This window comes from Engystomops pustulosus, chromosome 9 (assembly GCF_040894005.1).
Source record: "Engystomops pustulosus chromosome 9, aEngPut4.maternal, whole genome shotgun sequence".
Classification (NCBI taxonomy): Eukaryota; Metazoa; Chordata; class Amphibia; order Anura; family Leptodactylidae; genus Engystomops; species Engystomops pustulosus.
The window spans coordinates 23,078,723-23,093,220 of record NC_092419.1 but is presented as its reverse complement, the minus strand read 5'-3'; positions in this window follow the sequence as shown (position 1 = coordinate 23,093,220).

The window sequence follows — 14,498 nt, the reverse complement described above, 5'->3', positions numbered from 1 at the left end:
TGTTATCCACAAAATACACTGGCAAACTTTTACCATTTACGGATATTATTTCAGCGCTTCTTGCGCATCTGTTTACATTCCCCTCACCCGCCATATCCTAAACTTATAAGAACGCTACTACACTTGATCTTATACAAAAGGTTCTTAGAAGTGCTGTTTGGGGAGTAGCCTAGAGACAGGAACTTGGATTGGCGAAAGCTCGCCTAGCAGCGGAGCGCCAGCTCCATGCGCATCATGCGCTTCTTGCGCATCTGTTTACATTCCCCTCACCCGCCATATCCTAAACTTATAAGAACGCTACTACACTTGATCTTATACAAAAGGTTCTTAGAAGTGCTGTTTGGGGAGTAGCCTAGAGACAGGGGCTTGGATTGGCGAAAGCTCGCCTAGCAGCGGAGCGCCAGCTCCATGCGCATCATGCGCTTCTTGCGCATCTGTTTACATTCCCCTCACCCGCCATATCCTAAACTTATAAGAACGCTACTACACTTGATCTTATACAAAAGGTTCTTAGAAGTGCTGTTTGGGGAGTAGCCTAGAGACAGGGGCTTGGATTGGCGAAAGCTCGCCTAGCAGCGGAGCGCCAGCTCCATGCGCATCATGCGCTTCTTGCGCATCTGTTTACATTCCCCTCACCCGCCATATCCCAAACTTATAAGAACGCTACTACACTTAACTTGGTGCAGGCTGGGACCGAGTCTGACCCTGGGGCTGGTCATATACTGCCGACGCAGAGGATTGCGGGGCCTACCTCGGTCCAGGTCTCAAAGGCCTACTATACCTCCAAATCCTCCCACCCCTCCTCCACCTCCTCCTCCTCCGAATTACCATCCGTGGGCATGGCGCCATCAGTCGGTAGCTCTAGGCACAGCAGCAGTGCCGTTGCTAAGCGACAGCAGGCGGTGCTCAAACTGCTGAGCCTAGGTGATAAAAGGCACACCGCCCAAGAGCTATTGCAGGGCATTCCACATCAAACTTGTTAACTTTGTCGCCACCCTGCTGTGTAAGCCACAAAATATACTGTAAAACTTTTTTCATTTACGGATATTATTTCAGCGCTTCTTGCGCAGATGTTTACATTCCCCTCACCCGCCATATCCCAAACTTATAAGAACGCTACTACACTTGATCTTATCCGAAAGGTTCTTAGAAGTGCTGTTTGGGGAGTAGCCTAGAGACAGGGGCTTGGATTGGCGAAAGCTCGCCTGGCAGCGGAGCGCCAGCTCCATGCCAAGAACCAACTAACATAGTTTTAACTGCAGTACCTTTAATCTACTACTAGTTCACTGCCTCCATACATCGTCCCCTTATCAAACGAGCTGTGTCAGGCAGAATTTTGGATTGTTTTCATGGCTTCCATGTTAACTTTGTCGCCACCCTGCTGTGTAATCCACAAAATATACTGGCAAACTTTTATCATGTACCAATATTATTTGAGCGCTTCTTGCTCACCTTCTTTGGTTCCTCTCTGCTACCCATTGGTTTGAAGCCTGAGTCCATTTAGGGTATGTCGCCATGCCACTCTCTAGCCTTCCGCTGCTGCCGCTGCCTCTGCATGCCGTCCCCTATAGTGTCAGGGTCAATTATTGGATGTTTTAGATGCTATCTAGCTTCATTCTGTCACTCTGTCATGGCCATGCTGTTGCCCATAATTTTGGCATAATGGTGCGATTAAGCAGCCTCAGAGGCATCCATGCATGCTGCCCCTGCTGTTTCCTGTCCATTTCCGTGGTGTTTCCATCCTTTTCTGAGGTTCCCAGGTGTTTGGCCAAGCTTCCCTGTGCAGAGCCTTGGTCCCCTTGAAAAATGCTCGAGTCTCCCATTGACTTCAATGGGGCTCGTTACTCGAAACGAGCACTCGAGCATCGGGAAAAGTTCGTCTCGAATAACGAGTACCCGAGCATTTTAGTGCTCGCTCATCTCTAGTGCTGAGCTCCGGTGAGTAGAGGCCGCTGCACCGCCACACGTTACCCTCCTCGTCAGCGTTGTGCTTCTGGCAGATGCATTGGTTCTGTCACCTTTTATATGTTCTGTAAAGTTTTACTTAACAAGAACATATCAGGCTTGTCCCTGCATGGATTATCGAGTCAAACTTTATCCAAAATGTCATCTGACAAAAAACATATAAGTAAGATATAATAATGAAAGTATAAAATATTGTGATTAGTGACATATTGTAGATTATAGTAGAATTAGGCATTGTAGAGACGTAAGTATAGGATATAGGAGCACCATACAGACATAGGTATAGGATATAGGAGCACTATACAGACATAGGTATAGAATAAGATATCGAAGCACTATATGAACATAAGTATACAATAGGATATAAGATATAGGAGCACTATACAGACACATGTATAGGATAGGATATAAGATATAGGAACTCTATTCAGACATATGTATAGGATAGGATATAAGATATAGGAGTACTATACAGATGAAGTTGAGGTTGTCTTCAGGTTGTCTACAACCTGCTCCACCCCTTTTGTTCAGAGCTCTCTACCGCACCCCTGTTCAAAACAGGAAGGACGTCTCAGGCACAGGTCATAGAGCTCTATGATAACCCCCCGTAGCTGGGATCCTTTGGGTGTTCCACCTGTCCCTGCCCCAGTATCAAACATACAATGGCGAAAAATCGGATGTTTGACCCATTTGCCCACAACCCCTGTTCCTTACTGAGGCAGTTGCAAAATTTTTGGCCTCTGAAAAGCTACCGTTCAGACAACTACTTTTCTGGACAGTTCCTCCATACCCAGCACCAACATGGTTGTGGAGAAAATAAGGTGTGCACTGTACAACATCACATCTGATATGTGGACAGGTAAGCACGAGCAGGGACGTTACATCTCTTTAACTGCCCCCTGGGTTAATGTGTTGGTGGCTGATCCCAAGGCAGGAATCTCTAGGGTGCATATACTTCCACCACTGAGGATTGCTGGACTTCACTCCTTGCTTCTTGTTGCCTCTTCCTCCTACTCCACTTCCTCCTCTCCTGTCTCCTCATCCAGTTATCGTTGGATAAACACCAGTCCCAGCCATGGGGATATGGAGCAGGCCATGCTGAAAGTCATCTGTCTGGGCAAAAGACCACAATGCCGAAGGTAGGGGAAACTTCCCTCCTGGCCCCTAGAGTGGCTCCCTGGATCAACCAAAATTATTAACAAAAGCAAACTTTTGAAAAAGCCAAAACTTTTTAGACAAACAGAAACTTTGAGGAAAAGTAAACGTCTTGGGAAAAACAGAAACTCTTTTGAAAAACACAAGTTTTTTACAAAAAATTTAGCTCCCATATCTTTGGAGGGCTCAGTGGCAGCACAAGGCCGAAGAGTAAGAACCAAGGAACCATGAAGGACAATGATTTTAGGGGCTCAGACCACTTTGGACACAATGGGGGTCATTTACTAAGGGCCCGATTCGCGTTTTCCCACGTGTTACCCGAATATTTTTCCGATTTGCGCCGATTTTCCCTGAATTGCCCCGGGATTTTGGCGCACACGATCGGATTGTGGTGCTGGCATGCACGCGACGGAAATCGGGGGCCTGGCTGAACGAAAACCCGACAGATTCGGAAAAACGGCCGCATTTAAAATAAAAAAAAAGTGTTGCGGGACTCGCACTTACCTTCACTAGGAATAGGCCGGTGAACTTCAGCGCAGCAGCGCCAGCTCGTGGACGTCAGAGGAACTACCTTAGTGGATCCCGGCCGGACCCGAATCCACCGCAGAGAATGTGCCGCTGGATTGCGAATGGACCGAGTAAGTAAATCTGCCCCAATGTATGAAATGTAATGTTACAAACGCAGTCCAGCTTATGATACAGGCACCGTGGGCGCCGGGCAATGCCAGATAATAACGCAGGGCCATAGTTACTAGAGGCCATACAAAAACTCTCCATTACAACCATGTACATAAGATATACTCGCCGGCTTTCCCACCACCAAGTCGCCCGTCTCTGTTCCATCATACAAAAGAAAAGTCTGAACTATTTCAGTTTTATTGTGAAGCCAATTGTCCAGACAAATAAATTCAGAAACATAAGTAGAAATGACATGTGTGGAGAGGATTTATTTTTAGCTTTTCCTGGCACATTTAGTGGCGGCCTCTCTCACTTTACACCATTTTCAAGGAAGAGGAAAGTTCAATGTAAAATTAGTTATCAGAATTGGAAGTTTTCAACACAAAAATGAAGGAAAAGGAAATAAAATAAAGTAACGTGTGATCACTCCAAATTCCAAATGTAGCAAATCTTAACTTGACACAATGGGGCTTATTTACTAAGGATCCCGCGGATCGCACTATCGTTGCCTTTTAGAAATTTTCAAGGATTTTCGCCACTGTGACAGCTATTTAGAAGGGGATTGCGTCGCACGTGATCGGATTTTTAGAGGAGTTGCGCTGACTTTCATGCAACAGAAATCTTGGGGTGCGCCGCCCGACGATCCGACGGATTTGGACTGAGCCTTGGGATTTAACTTTAAAATTGCGTCGCAAGATCAAGCACTTACATGCACCAGGAAGAAGAAGGTGAACTCTGTCGGACCTGAGCGGGGAAGCGACACATGCAGGATATCGGGCGCACAATCTTAGTGAATCGCGGCACAGTGCACTATACAAGGACAATGCACAATGGGGATCGCAACAGGACCGGGCAAGTAAATGTGCCCCAATGGAACACAAATTTCTGCACATAAAGGGGCGACCGCGCAGCACATTAATTACTGCAAGTCAAAAGAATTGTGTCATACGCTCTGTGTTAACGGGGCTCCTAAAAAAAGTTGGTAACACTTCTCCAGCAGGCCAGATAATTGAGATTGTATTCAGTAATCTGCCGCCCCCTGCACATAGCACACACCCTGCACATAGTACACCCTGCGAGAAGTACACATCCTGTACATAGTACAACCTGCACATAGTACACCCTGCACGCAGTATACACCCTGCACATAGCACACACCTTGCACACAGTCCACCCTGCACAAAGTACACTCTGCATGGAGCATGACCTACACATAGCACACCCTGCACACAGTACACACCCTGCACATAGCACACCCTGCACATAGTACACACTGCACACAGTACAAACTGCACATAGTACACACTGCACATAGTACACACTGCACATATTACACCCTGCACATAGTACACACTGCACATAGTATACCCTGCACATAGTACACACGCACATAGCACTTTCTGCACATGGTACACACCGCACATAGTACACACTGCACATAGTACACACTACACATAGTATACCCTGCACTAGTACACCCTGCACATAGCTTATCCTGCACATAGTACACACTGCACATAGTACACACTGCACATAGTACACACTGCACATAGTACACACTGCACATAGTATACCCTGCACTAGTACACCCTGCACATAGCTTATCCTGCACATGGCACACACCATACACAAAACAGATACCCTCCATCTCCAAAAATCATCACTGGCTGCAACTTATTTAACATTTGTTTTTGTTGCTTTCTTTATGATTTAATTTATCAAATAAAAAGAAGTTACAAAATTATTTCACAATGTATTTCCAATAAGTAAAGATCAAAAGTGCAAAACAAAAATTAAGCAGAAAATTGCTGCTTAATTTTTTATGATGTAACATAATGTTCAGAGAATATTCATCTACCGCAGGGTGTAGTTACACCTCACGCCTGTAGGGGGTGCTCACACATTCATTGCTGCAACTGCCATGGGGTACATTTGTTTTGGAGGTGGTTAACAACCTTAGCAATATGGAAATATGATAATATACTGTGAAGACCCTCTAAGGATTCTGGACTCCCAACCTTCCCCACTGCCCATCAATTCAGCCAATAACTTTTTGCTTGAGTTTTCAATATTTTGCTACTTTCTTGCTGCCCTAAAAATAGAAGTTATGGATGAGATCAAATGTCACATATTAAAACCTTGAAGCTCTTTGGATATTTCAGAAACATCGGGCTCGAGCCAAGAAAACTGTGTTAGTAGCAGGTGCACAAGATCCAGTCATCAGTGACCAATCTAAAAATTGTGTCTGGCTACAGTATTTTTGGAACTGAAGTAAGAAATGTTTTATTTTAATGCTTTTTACCAGGAGATCCCCAGGTTATACCAGCATGCTCCACATCATTATGCACCGGCCATACCCAGGTTATAGCAGCTGTACATATATCATTATATACAGGAGATCCCCAGGTTATACCAGCTGTACATATATCATTATATACAGGAGATCCCCAGGTTATGCCAGCTGTACATATATCATTATATACAGGAGATCCCCAGGTTATACCGACTGTACATATATCACTATATACAGGAGATCCCCAGGTTATACCAGCTGTACATATATCATTATATACAGGAGATCCCCAGGTTATACCGGCTGTACATATATCATTATATACAGGAGATCCCCAGGTTATACCAGCTGTACATATATCATTATATACAGGAGATCCCCAGGTTATACCAGCTGTACATATATCATTATATACAGGAGATCCCCAGGTTATACCAGCTGTACATATATCATTATATACAGGAGATCCCCAGGTTATACCAGCTGTGCATATATCATTATATACAGGAGATCCCCAGGTTATACCAGCTGTGCATATATCATTATATACAGGAGATCCCCAGGTTATACCAGCTGTACATATATCATTATATACAGGAGATCCCCAGGTTATACCAGCTGTACATATATCATTATATACAGGAGATCCGCAGGTTATACCAGCTGTACATATATCATTATATACAGGAGATCCCCAGGTTATAGCAGCTGTACATATATCATTATATACAGGAGATCCCCAGGTTATACCAGCTGTACATATATCATTATATACAGGAGATCCCCAGGTTATACCAGCTGTACGTATATCATTATATACAGGAGATCCCCAGGTTATACCAGCTGTACATATATCATTATATACAGGAGATCCCCAGGTTATACCGGCTGTACATATATCATTATATACAGGAGATCTGCAGGTTATACCAGCTGTACATATATCATTATATACAGGAGATCCCCAGGTTATACCAGCTGTACATATATCATTATATACAGGAGATCCCCAGGTTATACCAGCTGTACATATATCATTATATACAGGAGATCGCCAGGTTATACCAGCTGTACTTATATCATTATATACAGGAGATCCCCAGGTTATAGCAGCTGTACTTATATCATTATATACAGGAGATCCCCAGGTTATACCGGCTGTACATATATCATTATATACAGGACATCCCCAGGTTATACCGGCTGTACATATATCATTATATACAGGACATCCCCAGGTTATACCGGCTGTACATATATCATTATATACAGGAGATCCCCAGGTTATACCGGCTGTACATATATCATTATATACAGGAGATCCCCAGGTTATACCAGCTGTACATATTTCATTATATACAGGACATCCCCAGGTTATACCAGCTGTACATATATCATTATATACAGGAGATCCCCAGGTTATACCAGCTGTACATATATCATTATATACAGGAGATCCCCAGGTTATGCCAGCTGTACATATATCATTATATACAGGAGATCCCCAGGTTATACCAGCTGTACATATATCATTATATACAGGAGATCCCCAGGTTATACCAGCTGTACATATATCATTATATACAGGAGATCCCCAGGTTATACCAGCTGTACATATATCATTATATACAGGAGATCCCCAGGTTATACCAGCTGTGCATATATCATTATATACAGGAGATCCCCAGGTTATACCAGCTGTGCATATATCATTATATACAGGAGATCCCCAGGTTATACCAGCTGTACATATATCATTATATACAGGAGATCCCCAGGTTATACCAGCTGTACATATATCATTATATACAGGAGATCCGCAGGTTATACCAGCTGTACATATATCATTATATACAGGAGATCCCCAGGTTATAGCAGCTGTACATATATCATTATATACAGGAGATCCCCAGGTTATAGCAGCTGTACATATATCATTATATACAGAAAATCCCCAGGTTATACGAGCTGTACATATATCATTATATACAGGAGATCCCCAGGTTATACCAGCTGTACATATATCATTATATACAGGAGATCCCCAGGTTATACCAGCTGTGCATATATCATTATATACAGGAGATCCCCAGGTTATACCAGCTGTACATATATCATTATATACAGGAGATCCCCAGGTTATACCAGCTGTACATATATCATTATATACAGGAGATTCCCAGGTTATACCAGCTGTACATATATCATTATATACAGGAGATCCCCAGGTTATACCGGCTGTACATATATCATTATATACAGGAGATCCCCAGATTATACCGGCTGTACATATATCATTATATACAGGAGATCCCCAGGTTATACCAGCTGTACATATATCATTATATACAGGAGATCCCCAGGTTATACCGGCTGTACATATATCATTATATACAGGAGATCCCCAGGTTATACCAGCTGTACATATATCATTATATACAGGAGATCCCCAGGTTATACCAGCTGTACATATATCATTATATACAGGAGATCCCCAGGTAATACCAGCTGTACATATATCATTATATACAGGAGATCCCCAGGTTATACCAGCTGTACATATATCATTATATACAGGAGATCCCCAGGTTATACCAGCTGTACGTATATCATTATATACAGGAGATCCCCAGGTTATACCAGCTGTACATATATCATTATATACAGGAGATCCCCAGGTTATACCGGCTGTACATATATCATTATATACAGGAGATCTGCAGGTTATACCAGCTGTACATATATCATTATATACAGGAGATCCCCAGGTTATACCAGCTGTACATATATCATTATATACAGGAGATCCCCAGGTTATACCAGCTGTACATATATCATTATATACAGGAGATCGCCAGGTTATACCAGCTGTACTTATATCATTATATACAGGAGATCCCCAGGTTATAGCAGCTGTACTTATATCATTATATACAGGAGATCCCCAGGTTATACCGGCTGTACATATATAATTATATACAGGACATCCCCAGGTTATACCGGCTGTACATATATCATTATATACAGGACATCCCCAGGTTATACCGGCTGTACATATATCATTATATACAGGAGATCCCCAGGTTATACCGGCTGTACATATATCATTATATACAGGAGATCCCCAGGTTATACCAGCTGTACATATTTCATTATATACAGGACATCCCCAGGTTATACCAGCTGTACATATATCATTATATACAGGAGATCCCCAGGTTATACCAGCTGTACATATATCATTATATACAGGAGATCCCCAGGTTATACCGGCTGTACATATATCATTATATACAGGAGATCCCCAGGTTATACCAGCTGTACATATATCATTATATACAGGAGATCCCCAGGTTATACCAGCTGTACATATATCATTATATACAGGAGATCCCCAGGTTATACCGGCTGTACATATATCATTATTTACAGGAGATCCCCAGGTTATACCGGCTGTACATATATCACTATATACAGGAGATCCCCAGGTTATACCGGCTGTACATATATCATTATATACAGGAGATCCCCAGGTTATACCAGCTGTACATATATCATTATATACAGAAGATCCGCAGGTTATACCAGCTGTACATATATCATTATATACAGGAGATCCCCAGGTTATACCAGCTGTATATATATCATTATATACAGGAGATCCCCAGGTTATACCAGCTGTACATATATCATTATACACAGGAGATCCCCAGGTTATACCAGCTGTACATATATCATTATACACAGGAGATCCCCAGGTTATACCAGCTGTACATATATCATTATATACAGGAGATCCCCAGGTTATAACAGCTGTACATATATCATTATATACAGGAGATCCCCAGGTTATACCAGCTGTACATATATCATTATATACAGGAGATCCCCCGGTTATACCGGCTGTACATATATCATTATATACAGGAGATCCCCAGGTTATACCGGCTGTACATATATCATTATATATAGGAGATCCCCAGGTTATACGGGCTGTACATATATCATTATATACAGGAGATCCCCAGGTTATACCAGCTGTACATATATCATTATATACAGGAGATCCCCAGGTTATACCAGCTGTACATATATCATTATATACAGGAGATCCCCAGGTTATACCAGCTGTACATATATCATTATATACAGGAGATCCCCAGGTTATACCAGCTGTACTTATATCATTATATACAGGAGATCCCCAGGTTATACTGGCTCTACATATATCATTATATACAGGAGATCCCCAGGTTATACCAGCTGTACATATATCATTATATACAGGAGATCCCCAGGTTATACCAGCTGTACATATATCATTATATACAGGAGATCCCCAGGTTATACCGGCTGTACATATATCATTATATACAGGAGATCCCCAGGTTATACCGGCTGTACTTATATCATTATATACAGGAGATCCCCAGGTTATACCGGCCTTGTTTGTACCACTATATAGAGTTTTATTACAAGCTAGTAAAAATAACCAGCAAGCATCAAAATTTGTAGAATCCAATAAAAGTGAAAGAAAGCAAATCCATTCGCTCCAGTAAACCTGATAATTGGTGAGTGCAGAACAGGGCAATTTATTCTCTACCTGTTGCCTTTGGAGTTGCAGCTCATAGGACGGATCCAATTGGACACAGCTGAGCAGGGACACGGAGCGCTCGCCCCCCTGTTCCTTAGGACATTATTCTATTAAAATGTTTCCTGTGTGGAAGTTGTGACTCCATGTGTAGCTTGTATCAGTGTTATCCACAGCTAATTCTCTGGTTTACATAGACAAAAAGTTCCAAAAATACCGGCGTGCCGGGCACCCAATTAAGAATAAGTGAATGTGAGCTCGTGTCTCCCTGTGTACGTGCGGGTCATTCTGCGGCCTCACTGAGATACAGAGGTAAAGTAAGATAAAGAACCGTTCCAAGACTCAAAAAGTTCATGGGATATTTTATCTTGTTCAACTATTCATTTGTTGGCACATACAGGCAGCAAACGAAGAGCCACACACGTGTCATATTAGCCACTCGTATTCCTGCAAATAAGCTTCACATTCATTGCTGGTACAAGTCTGGCACATTCATTGGCTGCCATTCTCGTGGCTCGTTTTCTGGTACATGGTACATGCTACATGCGTGACTTGCTCATTCTTTACTGTTACATGTGCGGCTCATTCATTTTCTGGCACATGCGTGGCTCATTCGTTACTGGTACATGTGAGTCTCATTCATTTGCTGGTATATGTGTGGCTCGTTTGTTGGCTGGCAGACACGCGGCTCGTTTGATGACTGGCGCATGTTCAGCTCATTCTTTTGCTGGTACATGTGCGGCACATTCACTGGCTGGTACATGCGAGGCTTCCTCGTTTCCAGGCATATGCGAGGCTCATTCTTTCCCTGGTACATGTGCAGCTCGTCGGTTTCCTGGTACATATCGGCTCATTTATTAGCTGGCACATGTGCCCCTCATTCGTTTCCTGATACATGTGCGGCTCATTCGTTTCCTGATACATGTGCGGCTCATTCGTTTCCTGATACATGTCCAGTTGGTATCTTGGCACATGCGCGGCTTGCTCGTTTCCTGATACCTATCAGCTCATTCTTTAGCTGGTACATGTGTGGCTTATTCGTTTCCTGGTACACATCGGCTCATTTCTTGGCGGGTACATGTGCGGCTCATTCCTTTCCTGGCACATGTGTGGCTCATTCGTTTCCTGGTACACACCGGCTCATTTCTTGGCGGGTACATGTGCGGCTCATTCCTTTCCTGGCACATGTGTGGCTCATTCATTTCCTGGTACACACCGGCTCATTTCTTGGCGGGTACATGTGCGACTCATTCCTTTCCTGGCACATGTGTGGCTCATTCATTTCCTGGTACACATCGGCTCATTTCTTGGCGGGTACATGTGCGGCTCATTCCTTTCCTGGCACATGTGCAGGGTTTGTCTGACAGCTGGAGACCAGGTCCTGCACAGGTGCAGGAGAAGCTGCAGCAACGCAAAAAGACATCAGGACACTCATTGACCATGAAAATAGACATTGGGCGGTCAGGATTGAGCTAAGACTGTCATGGACTGTGGAAAAAGACCAAAGGGTCAAATGTTCTAATGATTTTATATTTATCTCTAACATAAAGTACCAACTCTTACCTACTCGGGAAAGTAGGGGGTCCCTTCTATCGGGTTTCAATTCTGCAATATAAGGACCTTCAAAGGACCTGAGAAGCACCGCAGATGACTATGATACCATGAAGGCAGTTACTGGGGGGAAGTTCTGAATATTCCTACATGAATCAACATATTTTTTCTTTAATCTTTGGTACAAATATCAGTGAATTATGTGAACTTTTGTCTCATTGACCGACATGACTCCTCTGCAGCCCCCACAGTCTTCTCCCGGCTCAGATCTCTATAGAGAGACACAGACAATCCAGCCGCCTGGATCGCACTCATCTTTTTTCTTATATATTACATTTGTGGTGGTTAAAATGAAAGAAAATCTGTTTTGTTTTCTAGAAGATAAAATTTAAGTATGTTAAGAAAAGAGACAAGTCTGAAGGACAGGCAGGAGCTTCACTTTGTATTCCACAATAACAACCAGGCAGGGGAGGCGCATTCATCTATTTTTATGTATGTAGAAAACAGGGAGGACAAATCGCTTTAGAAATCATCTCTACAACTTCATGGCTTAAAGAAGAAAAGACGAGATAATGTGGTAGAAAATGTGTTATTTTACTTTAGATGAATAAAATGTTTTTGAAATTCCATAAAATATGTTATAAAAATGATAATTAAAAAAACTTTCCCATTCCCTACCCTGCTCCACCTCTTCTTGGTCCCAACTTGGGTTCTATATTCTGGCCTCCAGTATTAAATGGGTTATCCCTCAGGACAGGACCCCCTCAACTAGTCACAGGGACATGGCTCCAGAAGAGGTTGTCCTTGTTTTCCAATTCTTTATTTTAACAAATTTTCCAAAATAGTGTCCAAAATAGTTGAGTAATAATTTAGACTAAAGTGTTATACAAAGTATAACAAAATAAAGTAACAAAAACCAAGAACATTAACAATCGTCCAAATACCATATGTAAATGACATATGTAAGGTATAGGATGAGAAACGCGTAGTCACCGGAGTATTGGAGAAGGAAAAGGACCTCACCGGCAAAGCCTTACCTCACAGGAGGAAAGTCCAGCACTTGTTGATGTTAAGTCCTCCATTGTCACAAGTGTTCCATTCATCACATCCCTTATACGATGATAGAGGTCCATAGGTGAAGGTGGTACCGGGTGGTACCGGCAGTCTGGTGCCACTTCCTCTAATTGTACCAGGTAGCAAATTTAGAATGTAAACAGCCGACTCCAGGGGGAGGTCCACCAGCAGTAACAACCCGGCGAGCCTCCAAATCTCTTCCCCCAAGGGCTGAATAACAGGACAGCCCAAGAACAGATGGTGAAGGGATACATTTCATAAACAGCATGTCCAGCAAACATTGAGAAAGACGAAGTTACTGGTTAGCGGTTAGTGAATCCCCAATCTGGAAGATGCCCTCCTGGTACCAGGCTTTGAATCCAGGTGTTGCATCACTGTCAGAAAGTTGTGGGGTGAAGAGATTTGCGGGGTGTAAGAGGTGAACAAAGAGTGGCCAAATGAACTTGAACCTGAGGTAATGTCATGGCCTTATCACTCCCTCCAAAAATCACATGGCATCCTCACCTGTTATTATCCACACCCTGGCCCCTCCACCAGCATTACAGAGTACAAATAAAGTAACTTGAGACACAAACACTTCTGAGAACATGATAAAAACAACGGGGGCCTAAAAGGCCCAATTCGTACAGATGTAGTTTTCACCAAACAAGCATTGTTACATCATAATGCCTATGAAAAAAAAAAAATATGAACAACTGGATATTATCAAAATTCTAACTAAAATAATTTTGCAGATAATAGCAAAAATGTAAGCATGGGGGGCCTAAAAGGCCCCCAATATGCGTTCTAGGGTTAAACATCTGCAATACATCTTCATTAGAAATTCATTTTCGGTCGGATGGTAAAGAACACAGAAGCAAAAAGATTCAAACAAATTTCGATCGTGTTCCAAAAACTAGTAGAACCAAGGTCTACCTGGCCAAGAAAATGAGCGACGTCATTGTCACCGAATGGATGTGACTCCACACGTTATCACAGAGTGTGCGGCGCGTGACATTGTTGAGATGTTTACAACTCCTGGAAGTCATAAAGTGATGCTTAGAGGATATCTCGTTAAAAAGCGCGTTAATCAGACAGAAACCCCTGGTGGTGGCAAGTGAAACAGAGGACCTAGAGCGTCTCGGAATCCAATAATGCCCATTTTTTCTTCAAGAGCGACTTGATGAAACCAGATTTAATTAGCAAACTTGT